The following is a 15,190-nucleotide window of genomic DNA, read 5'->3' as shown; positions in this document are numbered from 1 at the left end:
AGCCTGCCCAAAAACATCGAGACCAGGTAAAATTGCTGCCTGAGCCCCTTGAGCAGCACTCCATGATGCCACCGTTGAAACTAGAATTGCAGCCATGGTGGACGAAAGAACATTGCCAGCAGCTACTACGGGAACACTCAAAACTTCTGAATGGATCCAACCCAGCCTCAGGTATCCAGGATTAACAATTGCCACAGACCCCACACTGGAATCAGTAGAATACACCTGTGACAAATTAGCAGGTTGAGGAAAAACATCAGAAGGAAGAGGGGAAATAATAGAATTAACACGTGCTTGAGACACAGGCAATGAGTCAGCTGCCTGGGAAGACCAACTAGAAAGCACCTGCACCCCTGACATTAACCTGCTGCGCACGTTGCACTCCCTGCCCAACTCAGAAGGTGGCATGGAAGAATACAAAAAATTAGGATTAGATGAAAGGATTAAGCTACCATCATATGCAGGCACAGGGGGAGGGGGATGGGGGGAGGAAAATGGAAACAGAATGAAAAGAGGAAGGAGGAGGGAGGAGGGAGGGAGGGAGGAAGGAGGCAAAGAAACTCGGACCCTCCTGTCGACCAGGGAGTCCACAGGCAAAATAGAGCCAGGAACACGATTGCTCCCAGAGCTCCCAGGAACTGTCAGTGCAGAGGCTCTCACAACGGAGGGGTTGGGAACACCAGCAAAACTTTGAGAAAGGGGAGGAGCACGAGAAGGCTGGAAGCTGGAAGCCTGCCCTCTTTTTCCCTGAGCAGGCATGCTAACACAGCAGGCAAAGGAAAAAGCTCTCCTACATTTTTTTTTTTTAAACAACCAACTAAATAAGCAAGGAAGAGAGCACTCACGCCGAAATGAAGGAGGACCCGATCAGCAAGGGGGGCGACCCTATTGACAGCTGCACCGAGGAAAGAGGCAGGGACAAAGGCGCCACCACTTTTTATTTCCTGCCCCTTATTTTGATGTAACTTCCCCTGGTGCACCTGGACCGGCTAACCAGATCAGAGGATCTTGCAGGGTCGGCCACGGGCACCAATCAAATCAAATAGCTGGCCCCCACGAAGAGGGAGGAGGCAGGGGGGGTGCCAGAGGCAAGGCCAACCATCCTGCCTCGGCCACCCCCCACCACGCCCGATCGTGCACGCCGGTCGGAGGAGACAGCCTGGCACCCACATTACCGTGGGCCTCCCAGACTGCGCTCCTCCGGCCCTTCCAATATCTGTGTCCAACAGTGGCCAACTAATTTACAAGTTCCTGGCAAGAACTCAAACATTAAGGGGTAGATTTTCAAACCTGCGCACAGGCATACATGTGCACGCGCTATCCGGCGCGCGCACATGTATGCCCGATTTTATAACGTGTGCGCAGGCGACGCATGTTATAAAATCGGGGGTCAGCGCACGCAAGGGGATGCACAACTGTTACGACTGTCGCCGCCCAACGTCTCCACTCCACCCACCTTACCTATCTTGTGACTCTTCCCACGGTTGATGGATGTCTAGCTGCCGCGGCGTCTGCCTGCCGTCGTTTCCAGCGTCCCCGGTCTGGCTTGGGCGCAGCATCCCGCCATGTTGTCCAGGTACCATAGGGCGTGCATGCCGCGTGCCCCTCCTCTTCTTATTCTCTCTTTGGTGCGAACCTCAGGGGCGTCCCCCTGTGATGACGTCATGCATCCCAGATACATAAGCCTACACTTTTTGCTAGCTAATCGAGTTAGCAAGGAATGGGATCTCCTTACGGATGGGATTCGCTCTCCGTACCTAGCTATTCTGCCACTCCAACTTTTGGACTTTATCCTAATGGAGTACCCGCTCCTCGGGGCCTCTCTCATTTTTTTCAGGTCGCTATCAGGAACCGGTACTCGCTCCTCGAGGGCCCAAGTTCCCTGACTCGCTGCCTGAACTTATCTCTTCTGCTTTGAAGAAACTGCTGCCTACATCATCAGTGAGTTACCAACTTTATTTCCTCAGAGCTGTTCCCTGAAACCAGGTACTCGCTCCTCGAGGGCCTGCCTCTATTCCAGCTTCTGTGTCACCTTCCGGGAGAAACCGCTGTGTGAGTAGCTTTACCAACGAGGCTCTATACCAGAACTCTGTGTATGCTCCACTGTACTCACTATCTCAGTTTTCTCCACTACAGCACAGCCATAGAGGGAATTGCTGTTCCAGTATCCTGAGGAACCCTAGCCCAGCCGGGCTTCATCTCTACTCACTACTGCCACCTCTGGTGGCTTCTCAAATCTGTCTAATAAAAGATATAACTCTGTGTTGTGTGTCCCAAAGCTGAGCCTGACCTGTGGCCCCTCACGGGACTTCCCCCCGTGGGCATGGTCATCTGCCACAGTGTCCAAGGGTCCACCCAAAACCTTACAAACATTAACAATTATGCACCTTGCGCGCACCGGCACACGATCCCCGGCACAGCGGCTATGCGGAGGCCTTTGGCCATGCCCCTGCCCCTGGACCACCCTGCCCCACCGCCTCTTCACCCCCTCCTCACCCCTTTTTGCAAGCCCCGGGCCGTACACGCGTCCCAGGGCTTTATACGCGTTGCCAGGTCTTTTGAAAATAGGCCTGGCGCACGTATGACCGGATTTACGAGTGTAACCCTTTGAAAATCCAGCCCTAAATAAATAGATCCCAAGCTACTAAACCCTATTGATTAACAGCAGTTTATGGACTTCTGCTCTAAGAACTTATCCAAACCTTTTTTAAATCCAGCTACACTAACTGCTGTAACCACATCCTCTGATAATCTATTCCAGAGCTTTATTATGCAATGAGTGAAAAAGAATTTTCTCCAGTTTGTTTTAAATCAGCTACTTGTTAAAATGATGGACTCTCTACCTGGGTAACATCAAGCTAGGTTGAGAGAACTTTGTACAAATCTCATCTTTGTGTGAGTTTCCTCACTTCGAAGGACATCAAATCTTCCCAAAATGCACTGTTCTGTTCGTATGTCTCACTCTGCATGTAAAAGTAGCCCCTAACTCCTACACTAATACCTAAACCTCACCTCGAGTTACTAGGTGGGCTTCCTATAGTAGCATACTTAGCTGCTTACTATGGGGCCACCCCAGAGTCTCTCTATCTCTCTCTCTCTTAAATGCTATCAGGTGAATTTTAAATTGCCCACTTGTGTAAAATATGGGGGTAACGCACAAGGCCGGGCCTTCCACGTGCATTTTAGGAGGGGCCCAGCCATGCGCACAACCCTCGTTACACACACAAGAGCCAGGTCAAAGAAAAGGGGGTAGTCTTGAGGCACCAGTACAGTGGCCATTTGCTGCTGTGGCGGAGGATAGAGTGCCTGCAACCTGCCACCTCACGCAACTTACCCCAGCTCAGGAGCTGGCATAAGTTCTGAAACAAATAAAAAAAAGAAAAAAAGGTAGGTGGTTTTCAGGGGTCGAGGAAGAGGGGAAGAAGGAGGGAGTATGGGCAGTGGGGGTTGGGAAGTTCTGTGGAAGGCCGCCTTGCATCGCCATGTGAATTTTGCAATATTCCACCCACCTTTACGCGCGCCAGTGCAACTATATCTTTTTTGAGATATGGTGACCAGAATTGCACGCAGTGTTCAAGGTGCAGACTAACCATTGAGTGATATAGAGGTATTATGACATCCTCCATTTTATTTACCATTCCATTCCTAATAATTCCTAACATTCTGTTTGCTTTACTGACTATCACAGCACACTGAGCCAATGACTTCATGTAGTATCAACTATAATACCCAGTTCATTTTCCTGAGTGGTAAATCCTAAAATGGAACCTAATATCATGAGGCTACAGCATGGGTCATTTTTGTTGCACTGGGAGTGGACCCTTGGCCTGGTGCAGGTTCAGTATGGCCCTCCGGTCAGACCCGCAGAGCGCCTGCCACCAGGAGGCGGAGCACAGGAGGAGACAGAGGCTAGCTGGAGCTTCGCCAATAGCAACCCGGGGTTCCCTTAGGTTGAGCCCTTGGTTACCCGGGCTGCCTGGTCTTAGGTGGGCCTCGCAGGGTCTCCCAGAGAGATAGTTCAAGGGAGTGCCCACCACAAACACATGGGTGCGTGGTCGGTGTCCAGACAGGCAAGACCAGAGGTCACAGGAGGCCAGAAGAGAGTGTCCGAATATATGGCGAGGATCAAGGCCAGAGTATCAGTCCAGAAAGGTCATCCAAAGCAGGGTCGGCAACAGAGGTCAATCCGGGTGTAGTCAGGTCAAGCCAAAGGTCAAGTTCCAGGTGGCAGTCAAGAATAGTCGGAGAACTTACAGAGGTCAGGTCAGGCAGTAATCAACAGTAGTCGGAGTTCCAGGCAGAGGTCAGGTCAGGCAGCAATCAAGAGTAGTCGGGGTTCCAGGCAGAGGTCAGGTCAGGCAGCGAGCAGGAGAAGTCAGAGAACAGGCAAAGGTCAGTACTGTGAGATCAATCTGAAGGGTACTACCAGGAATGGAGAGACGAAGGAACAGGAGACAATGGAACAGGAGACACAGGAGACGCTGGAAGGGAGACGCTGGAACAACGCTGGAACAGGGGACGCTGGAACAGAGAGACTGGAACAAGAGACACAGGAGCAAGACACTGGAACGCAGGAAGGCAAACTAGAGACACCGAAGTGTACAACCCAATTGCCAAGGCCCTGAGCTAGGGACCGGGCTGTGGTATATATATACCTTGCATGAGTGACGTCAGATTTGGGCACCGCCCAAGGTCTTCCCGCGCTTGGGTCTTTAAATTAGACTAAGCTCAGTGCGCGCACGCTAGGGGGTGGGGCCGATGCCAAGGAGGACGCCGTGCCCAGGCGCGAGGAAAGCTGCAATGCCGAAGGCCGTGAGGGAGCTGGGGACAGCCATGGAGGACGAGGTTGGGGTTGGACAGAGGAGGAACTTGAGGCCGTGCTGGTAGAGGGTCACGCCAAGTAAGCAGGCCCGGCCGCGGAGCCAATGCGGCCAGGAAGCACAACAATTTTTCCCTCTATGCAACACCTTGCACTTGTCCACATTAAATTTCATCTGCATATGGCTGTCAATCATTAAGTGGTTAATGTGCTAAAGTAAACTAACATTTGCCATTAATTTGCATTCATGATTTTATGTTAATAGCCAATTTTAATGACATATGAGTTTTGTGTTAATTTACTTTGTGAAAGCTAATGCATTTTTAACAGTTATATCTTACTAAAAACACAATTTTCCTTTTACAGAAAAAAATAAGTTTAGAGCTATAGTTTAAAAGTATGCTATTGTGCCTTTAAATTTTGTCATCTGCTGTATATCCTGTGTGGAGGAAATAAGACCTCTCATGAGCAAAGAAGATGCCTCAAAAGGAGAATCTGTGAAAAGACAGTGGAGGAGGAGAAGGTGTGAGAGGCCCTTACCGGGTCTGGACTACTGCTCGAGGTGACGGTGAGCGCGGCCCCGAAGCTCCGGTGGTGAGGTTCCCTGGCCCCGACGACGCTGCCGGACACGCCCACCAGTGACGTCATTGAGAGACGCCGAGGCCCATAAAATTGGCCTCCCAGCAGGAATTTCTGAGGAGAAGGTGTGAGAGGCCCTTACCGGGTCTGGACTACTGCTCGAGGTGACGGTGAGCCCGGCCCCGAAGCTCCGGTGGTGAGGTTCCCTGGCCCCGACGACGCTGCCGGACTCGCCCACCAGTGACGTCATTGAGAGACGCCGAGGCCCATAAAATCGGCCTCCCAGCAGGAATTTCTGAGGAGAAGGTGTGAGAGGCCCTTACCGGGTCTGGACTACTGCTCGAGGTGACGGTGAGCCCGGCCCCGAAGCTCCGGTGGTGAGGTTCCCTGGCCCCGACAACGCTGCCGGACACGCCCACCAGTGTCGTCATTGAGAGACGCCGAGGCCCATAAAATCGGCCTCCCAGCGGCGCTAGTCGCCGCCGGTGCGTCTCCTAAGCCGCACGCTCCAAAGGGGCGCGCGGCTTTGTTCGGAATTGGAGGATTGGAGAGCCATAAAGTTTCAAACTGTAAATAGACCTCTACATATCCTATCTCCCCCGCTAAGGAATCAATGTTTGGCATTATTATTGACTGAGTAACCGGACTGGCTCTTAAATCAATTTATCATGCCTCATTCTGTAAGGAAAAGAAGGGCCAAGGAAAGAGTGGAACCTGCATCTACCCCTGGTTCTTATATTAAGGGCCCTATGGATACTCATGTCCAACGTACCATGAGATCGGATGAGGCGCAAGGGGAGAAAGCCCAAGGGGTAATCCCAGGGGTTTCCCCAGTGGACCTTTCACTATCATTATCCCCGATCCAAAGGGAACCACCTGTGAATCCGGCTATCCAGAGCCCAGGGATTGGAGGGGGATGACCTGTCTGCCAAAGTTGCAGTTTCAGAGGAATCCCAAGCAGGCCCCAATTCCCTGGAATTGTCTGAGAGAATAAGCCAGATGGAAGTCCTAGATGGACAGACCACCTCACTGGAAATGGTACAAGGGAAGTCTCAAACCAAAACAAAATTGACTGATTCTGATTTTTTACAGAAATTATCTGTACCTCAAATAAATAGACCAGATGTGGTTACATTGGAAGTAATAATGGACGCAATAGTGTCCTTGCAAAATTCTATGTTAGCTCAAGTTAATCCTATTATAGATAAAGTAAATATTATACAAGAGAAAGTATTTGAATTGGAAGTGTGTAAGGTTAAGGAATTAGAAGAGTTAGAAAAGATTAAGAATGATTTGGAGAGTTCTAAAGTGGTTCAAAATTCTGTAATTAAAGAAAATCAAATATTACAGATAAAACTGGAAAATTTAGAAAATGTGAATAGGAAAAGGAATTTGAGATTTGTCAACGTTCCAATGGTACCTCACGTTTTATCTAAGGATATGTTTAAAAGATATCTATTGGAAATTTTTAAAATACCAGAGAATGCAATACCACCAGTAGCTAAAAGTTACTACATTCCAATGTATAAAAAGAAAGAACAGAATTTAAATCAAGATGAAGTACAGGTAATGGATGTATTAGAAGGTATTTCAGACGTATCTAAACTGTTGGAAACATCTGATAGTGAAGTGGTGCAACCCAATACAATGTTGGTCACATTTGTTTTTGAGACAGACAGAGACTGGGTATTCCGACTTTTTTTCAAGCATCGATTAGAGAAATTTTTGACTCTACATATAAGGGTATATCCAGACTATTCCAAAAGTACCCAAAAAAAGAGAAGAGAATTTCTTTCGTTAAAAATGAAGGTTCTCCAGATAGGAGGTACCTTTTTTCTTAAATACCCATGCAAGTGTTGCGTTGGATATAAAGGTAATTCTTATATTTTTTATATCCCTTCTCAATTGGAAAAGTTTTTGAGTGATAAAACAAATGTGGCCAGTCTTGGTGAAAGACTTCAACTAGATACCATTGAGACAGTGAGCCCAATCAAAGAATAATTGTACGTTGAGAATTATAACAGTAGACTGAAAATATGTATGGAATATATTTTACTGATTCCTTATGATTATGGACTAGAGTATATCGATACAAGTAGTTATATTGTTAATACAAATTATTCCTTATGTATTAGATACTTTTCTTAAACAAGATGTATTCTTGTAATGACATAATTAAACATTTTTGATAAATAAAAAAAAAAAAAAGACAGTGGAGAGAAAATTCTGGTTCAGCGAGCTGGTGAGAGCTGCTCAGCTGCTAGGTGTCCAGTAGTTTCACCTGATTCATCTTATATAACAGGTGCCAGACACATGTTTGAGAGCTCAGGAAGTCTGCAGGTGGACTCTTCTAATGTATGTCTTTTTAAGTTCTGCTGTTACTTACAAGTCTTCTGTGCTACTAGATCCTGTTCTGAGTACTGGACTGGAAATATCCTCATTTCAGAATTGTGGTGTGCCTTTTGCAAATAAAGCCACCCTCCAGTCCATTGTACATGAAGACTGGAGGGTGGCTAATGTAACCCCAATATTTAAAAAGGGCTCCAGGGGCGATCCGGGAACCTACAGACCAGTTAGCCTGACTTCAGTGCCAGGAAAAATAGTGGAAAGTGTTCTAAATATCAAAATCACAGATCATATAGAAAGACATGGTTTAATGGAACAAAGTCAGCATGGCTTTACCCAAGGCAAGTCTTGTGAATGTTGAAACACACCCCTGTCTGGACCCTTCCCCAGGCAGGGCACAAAGCCAAAGATGGGACTGCTTTTCAGTTTCAAAACATAAAATTTATTTAGTAGCCTAGAGATCTATAAGAGCTGGCAGGATTGTATATTTCATGCATGCATACAAAGTTAAGATAGCGGAAACGATAAGGAATCAGATTGTGTTTCCTTATGGGAGTATATGGAACGGATATCACAGAATTTAACTGTTCACCCATGCCAATCTATTCATCGTTCCCATGGAAGGGAGGTCAACACTGACTTAGACGCACCCGAATCTACTAGAAAAGTCACTACTAGCATATTGTCACAGATAATAGTTCACACTTTCGTAACAACCTTCTGAAAGCACTTACATTAGCTTTGACTATCCCTCATCGCAGAGTCAGTGAATATAGACCAAGTAGTAATGGATTGGTGGAACGTTGCAATGGTATCCTCAAACATAAATTGCACCAATTGTTTGCTGATAACCGTATGTCTTGGGTAGACAATTTATCTTTAGCTCTTATGTATCTGCGTAATAGTCCTCTGCGCATCGTTTCTAGTGCTACTAGCCCAATGAATTCTGCTGCCGAACTCAGACACCTGACTACCTGGTGACAACCTAGCCGTGATGAGGTAACTGCATCCCGTGGTTCACTTCAGTCAGCATCCTGTAACTTATGGTGTCACTAAGCTGAAAACGTATCTACATATATTCTTGCTCTATTCTAAAGGATACATCAGCAGGGCGGCTATGCTGATGAATTATCCAGGAATAAATTGCCAGTCAGACAGATACGTACTTTATTTATTTATTTTTCTGTTTCTTGTATACTACACAACAGATTCGGGATCTGGCCAGAGTGATTTACAAATACAAAATACTGTTATAAAAATTACAATCAATGTAACAATCATGTATAACCATAAAGAATAAAAATTATCCTCTGCTCCCCTCATCTATGGAAAACATTCTTTTCCTATTTACCACCTTATGATCTTCCTGCCTAGTAAGAACCAGTGCCAAGGCTGCTGTTACTAATCGTAAGTTTTAGGTAGGCACATAGCTCCTGATTTTATCTTTCAAATAGCTAGTGCCTTATACATTATCACCATTAGCTTGAATTGTGCCCACTTTTCAACTGGCAGCCAGTGAAAGCAATCTAAAAATAGAATGACACTCGTCCTTCTTAGGAGGCCAAAGATTAAGTGGGCTGCCATATTTTATACCACTCGCAGGTGCTGTACACTTTTCTTGGAAAGACCCACCAATGTTGCAATAATCAAAGGGCAGATCAATGCCTGAACCACCAATCTAACAGCTGAAATATCTAATAACAAACATAACCTCCTCAACTGTCTGTCTAAAACAGACCCTTTGGACTACCATAGAAATATGGGCATCCATACTAAAAATCTCAGCTAACAATACCTCCCAACTTCCTCACCTCACCAGCGCTATGGCAGGTCTAACTTATCCGCTTAGTTTAGCTGGATAATTCTGAATAACTGCACTTATCCAGCTAAGTTAACCAAATAAGTAGCGCTGCCCCATTTTGCCCATTGCCCACCACTGACTTATCCAGCTAACTACTTTGTCAGAAAAGTGACTTATTCGGCTAAGTGGTAACAGCTCAATGGCCACCACCTATCAGGATAAGTAGCACTGAATACCGGCCTCTATGTCTTTGCTAGTATTGTACGTTTTTATAAATGTTGAGAACCTACAAGCATAGTCCATTTTGTGAGACAATATATGGTCCTGCCACATCTACTATCAAGACCCCCATTGCTTTGTAGTAATGGAGTCACAGAATTTCTTCTATTATAATTTTCAAATTGAAAAAGCAATTTTTATACAAATAACTGAGAGAAGAGAATAAAACAGAAAATTTGATTGAAAGCAAAAAATATCTTCTGCAAAAATAAGCTCAACACTCCGAGACTGCTTCAAGCAAGTTTGGCATTGATATAAATATACTGAGCAGGCAGGTCAACATGTTTCTCTTAATTAGATTTAAAAGCATTTTCTTTTGTTTTCTGTTAAGCAACTGAGGTCTGAAACTTGCTACTCAAATACTTGAAAATATGTAGATTATATGATTTAAAATTAATAATTGTTTAATAGTAATGTTAAACAAAAGAACTTTAACACTGAACATTATAGGAACCCAGACAGATCAAGACAGTCTATTTCTTAGAATTTCTTATTTAAATATTATATCAAATAACCTTACCTCAGAGTTGCATTTTGCTTCTACATGTGTTTCTTATAAAAATTATCAATGTTTTAGATTGTTAACCGAAAACCTATCTGCAACAAACTGCTATTCTATTGAGCTAAACCTAAAATAAACATTATTGTAAATTCTAGCATTGAATTCAATTTTTGTCTGGCAAATATATATCTAATAATCATCTACTGGATGGTTCACCCAGATGCATTTGGACTTCTGCAGGCTGAATAGAAGAAAAATCGCAAAAAACAACTGCCATTAAAAACAGATATTTGGAAAATAGAAGATATTCATTATGACCTGAAAAGATATTGAGAGCATACAGAAATTCCACAGACACTCAGCTAATACCTTCTGCACTATCTGAAGACATGCCTACAAATACCCATCATTCAAATACACACACTTTTTATTAGCCTCTGGTACCCTCAATCCCAAACAAATTTATCCCTGTTTGAGACTGGCATAAATCCAAGCCAGACTCCTATCATAGTCATTCAGCTTCCAATACTACTATTACTATTATAGAATAATTAATACTATGCAATAAATATTTCTCCTATTATCTCATGCTTGTCATGTATGTTTGTCTTGACTAGTCTGTAAGTTCCATGGAGTATGGATAGTCTCTTATGTGTACCTGTACAGCACTGCATATGTCTAGTAAAACTTTATAAATGATAAACAGTAGAAGTATTAGTACTATTATCAAACATTTTTAGAGCACTATTAGATATATGTATACTATACAGACACATAAGAGACAGTCCCTGCTTAATGGAGCCTACAAACTAGTAGATTATTCCTCAAGAAAGTGATTTTACATGTTTTAAACATTTCTTATGGAAAAACAGCAAAGCTAAATATAAAAATCCTTTTTTTTTTACTATATCAGATAACAGTATAACAACTTTAGCAGCCTTGCACTATTTTGATAATAGTACTAATACTAATACAAATAATAGTTTGATAATAGTACTAGTACTAATACTACTACTATTTATCATTTATAAAGTGCAACTAGACATATGGAGTGCTGTACAGGTACAAATAAGAGACTGTCCATACTCCATGGAACTTACAGACTAGTCAAGACAAACATACATGACAAGCATGAGATAATCTGATGTATTTAAAAAGATTTTGGTTTAGAGTTCACAGCAAGTGAAGGTTTTAGGGGTTTTGAAGTTCCCTGATGGGGAGAGGCATGGCTATGTGGATGACTGATGGATTTAGGACCCGGATGAGATTAGGGGTGGCTAAAGTCCATGGCGCAGCCGCGGCGTTTTATACCTTGAGCTGAAGGTTTTGAAGCAGCCAGGAAAGCACCGTGTTAAGGGTGAAGGCGATGGTGTAAAACAGCACTTTTTTGGTAAGCTGTGTACAATGGGTTTTCTTTCTCTTTTAAATAGGTAATGTAAAATGGTTTTAGAAGTTTCTTTAATATGTTTTTCAATTTGAGGTAGAGAACTACTGAGTAAAGATTTGAGGAGAAGTATAAACGGACTTTTGGAAAGGTGATAGTGAGTAACATGTACCTGCAAAAATTTAAGATGATGTGAGTTTAAATACTTTGATTATTTTGAAGGGTGGATATAGGGATTATGGGTTGGTATGTATAAAAGTACTTAGGTTATAATGTGCTTTTATTTTTAAGATTGAATAAGTCCAGATTCCCCCTGATGAAGCCAAGTGAATGGTGAAACATTGAGGCCTCCGTGTTGGGGTGTGCTAGCCTATGAAGATTTCAGTTACAGCTGTGAGAGCATGGACTGTTTGCAACAGGAAGGTTTGAGCCTTGAAGATTGAGAAATATTGGATAATGTGAAAGAAATCGGGATATGAGAAAATATCAAGGGGATTCTATTAGTGCATGTTGCACTGATTAAATTATAAGATGGTTGGAATGTGAAAATATTCTAGTGGGAAAATATTGTGATGTGGTTTTACTAATGTGGATATGAAGTAAAAACTGGAAAATAAATGTTTGTAGGATGAAAAAGAATTGTGGTTAATTATCCTCATATTTAGATTTTTATATTAATGCTTGGGAGGATTTTATTTATTTATTTATTTATTTATTTTTGGTTTTTATATACCGGAAGTTCCTGTATAAAATACATATCACTCCGGTTCACAGGTAACAGAGATAACTATCGCCGGGATGGCGGTTTACATGGAACATATCGAACAGTTAATCTATTATAAAGTAGAATACAAACTACGATCAACTTAGAACACATAAATAAAGCAAATAAACATAACATTATTGATGTTAGACAGGAGGGTTGTTATGTAAGTACATGTGAACTGTCTGGTGTTGTTTAAACTATATATATATCACTGTAAAAGGGACATTTTCAACTCAGGGTGGGTTTGGGGGTATGATGGGTTTGGGGAGAATTACCTGCAAATTTGATATGACTGATAAATTTCTATCATTTGAATCAATGAAAGGTACCAACAAGAGGAGATGATTTATACAATGCAGTCTCTAGCTAGCTTGTTTGGTACCTTTCATTGATTCAAATGATAGAAATTCATCAGTCATATCACCATGCACTCCCTGCCTGAGGATCCTTCTTACTTTAAGTTGCACAGAGAAAGGAACTGAGTTCACTCCGCTTCTTTGGGGAAAGTCATCCTCGCTGGCTGTACTCAAGGGACAGGAGCTGAAGACCAGTGAGCCCATTCACACCCTGAATGTGGCAAGAACTTGAGAGAGCATGAACACCAGTTTAGGAAGATGCATGAAGTAATTTTGGACTGAGTTAGTGGGGAGGTTTTTTGGATCCCCTTTTGTCGCTGGGATTCCAGTGCAGGAGTAATAGCCTGATCCCACAGATTTTTCTGCAAGAGAAATCACCTGAACTAACAGCTAAGGACAAAGAAACAGTTTAACCAAAGGAAGGACGAACAAAAGAAAGGAAACTCCAACCGGATCTTCACATGCCAAGAGACCAAGACAGGCTGGGTGTCTGAGGGAAAGAAGATATCTAAAGGTAGGGTTTTTGGAAAGCAAAAGGAATCCTTCCACTAGGATTCCCACACAGCCACTGGGAGAGTTATGCGCATTTAAAATTACCATGGGCTCTAACCAGAGGTCTGTAATAAGTACACCTTTCTAGGCAGAAAGAAAACCCTGTAACTATAGATGTACACTCACCATTTTGAACAAATGGACTTTACTTAATATTTTGAATAAACTTTATTTTAACACCCAGACTTGGTCCTGTCTAATTCTTATAGTCTCTCACCTCATGGGAAGCAACTAAATTTCAGCACCCACACTAGTAACGTTCTTTCATCATCTGGGCCATAAGTGAGAGCTTCCCCCCATGAAAAGGATTTTCCCCAATGATTAAGAGTCAGCATGGGAGTGAATGTTTAGCTGGAGCAGCCCCAGAAGATATAAATTAGATTATGTGCCTTTGGGACTTAAAACACCCCACTAAGGGTTACACATACACTCATAGATCTCAATCATATACTCATACTTGAGGCACTTCTCTATATATAAAACATATAACCACATAAACCCCACACACATCGCCATTGAAAACCTAACATTCTTAATACAATTGAAAAATATAATTCAAACAAGAACTTCATGAATCATATATTTGTTGTCTTCCAGCTGACTTCCAACCCAAGTAGGTTTACTTCTTCAGAGCAGACTTCTAACTTTACACAGTCCCTCAAGTATTCTCCCAATGTCCCTCGAATATACTCCCAACAAAGGCCTGTGTCTCACTTCAGACAAGAGGCTGTTTCAGGGGAACTATCAACAAAATACAAGAACAAAGTCAAGGAATGATATCTAATAACCAAGAACCTTATTCTGGATTCAAATTTACCATACTTTTATTCTGAATCTGGAACCACCTTCCTTTACTGCCTGCACAGGCACAATCAAAGTGACACAGTGCCATGTTGAAAAGTACAAGCACTACACATGAAAAGCTCATACCCCCCAATGTCAAAATAATTTAGTATGAAAACTCTTACCTGAAAGAGAAACTCTCCAATATTTACCAAAAATCATTCACTTATCTCATACCAGCACAATCTAAAACAACCAGACTGAAAAATAAACATAGCCACTGCTCATAAAAAACTTATACAAACCCCCAATCTGAAAACAATACAAACCAAACACACTTCCTTACCTAAAAAAAACACTCTCCATTACCTTCCAAATACTTCTTATCAGCCCATCATAAGTCTGTCCACAACATTGGTTTTTAAACTACCCTCCTCTCATCCATATATAAAATGTGTGTCATAATTTGAATGAACAAATCAAAATCACAGAAGCTCATTATGAAACTACCAATCAGTGCTTTCTCTCCCTTTCTTAGGGAAATACCAATAACACTAACACAATCCTGACTCTAAATCCATAAACTTTAAAAATAGAAACACAATCATATAAACCCACCTACTATTACAAGAATACTTCCCATTCTATCATCTGATTTAAATCATTCGGAGTCACCGAATTCAGATGAAAAATCCATCTTAGTTCAGTCTTTGTTAGATGACACCTCTGTGGATGCAGTTACACTTGCTGTGCTGTATAGTACAGAAATATAACTCTGAGTAATCATGTCCAGACTCAATGTTGTACTAAAGGATCCTCAACACAATTATTCCTCAAATTACTGCGATGTTCAATACCTCATGCTTTTAATAAGTGACTGGTCTTCTCAATATAAATCAAGCCACGTGGACATATAATAATATAAATGTCATTACTAAATAAACATGTGGTAGATGACCATAATCTAAACTTCTAAAATGTTTTCGGTTGTTCATACTTGGACAAAGACAATGAAAGAGTGCA

The 15,190-nt window shown here is 42.7% G+C and overlaps 1 long non-coding RNA gene across 1 annotated transcript in view; it reads left to right on the top strand.

The window, feature by feature from the left end:
* Positions 1–12,295, top strand: part of LOC115080028 — a 79,407-nt gene extending 67,112 nt beyond the window's left edge. Inside the window, exon 3 of the long non-coding RNA XR_003853491.1 lies at positions 12,002–12,295. This is a non-coding gene — a long non-coding RNA (uncharacterized LOC115080028). The remainder of the gene's footprint in view (positions 1–12,001) is intronic.
* The last annotated feature ends 2,895 nt before the right edge of the window (positions 12,296–15,190 follow it).

This window comes from Rhinatrema bivittatum, chromosome 1, assembly GCF_901001135.1.
Source record: "Rhinatrema bivittatum chromosome 1, aRhiBiv1.1, whole genome shotgun sequence".
Classification (NCBI taxonomy): Eukaryota; Metazoa; Chordata; class Amphibia; order Gymnophiona; family Rhinatrematidae; genus Rhinatrema; species Rhinatrema bivittatum.
Note: the sequence above shows the minus strand (reverse complement) of the source record. Positions and strands in the feature narration are given on the sequence as shown.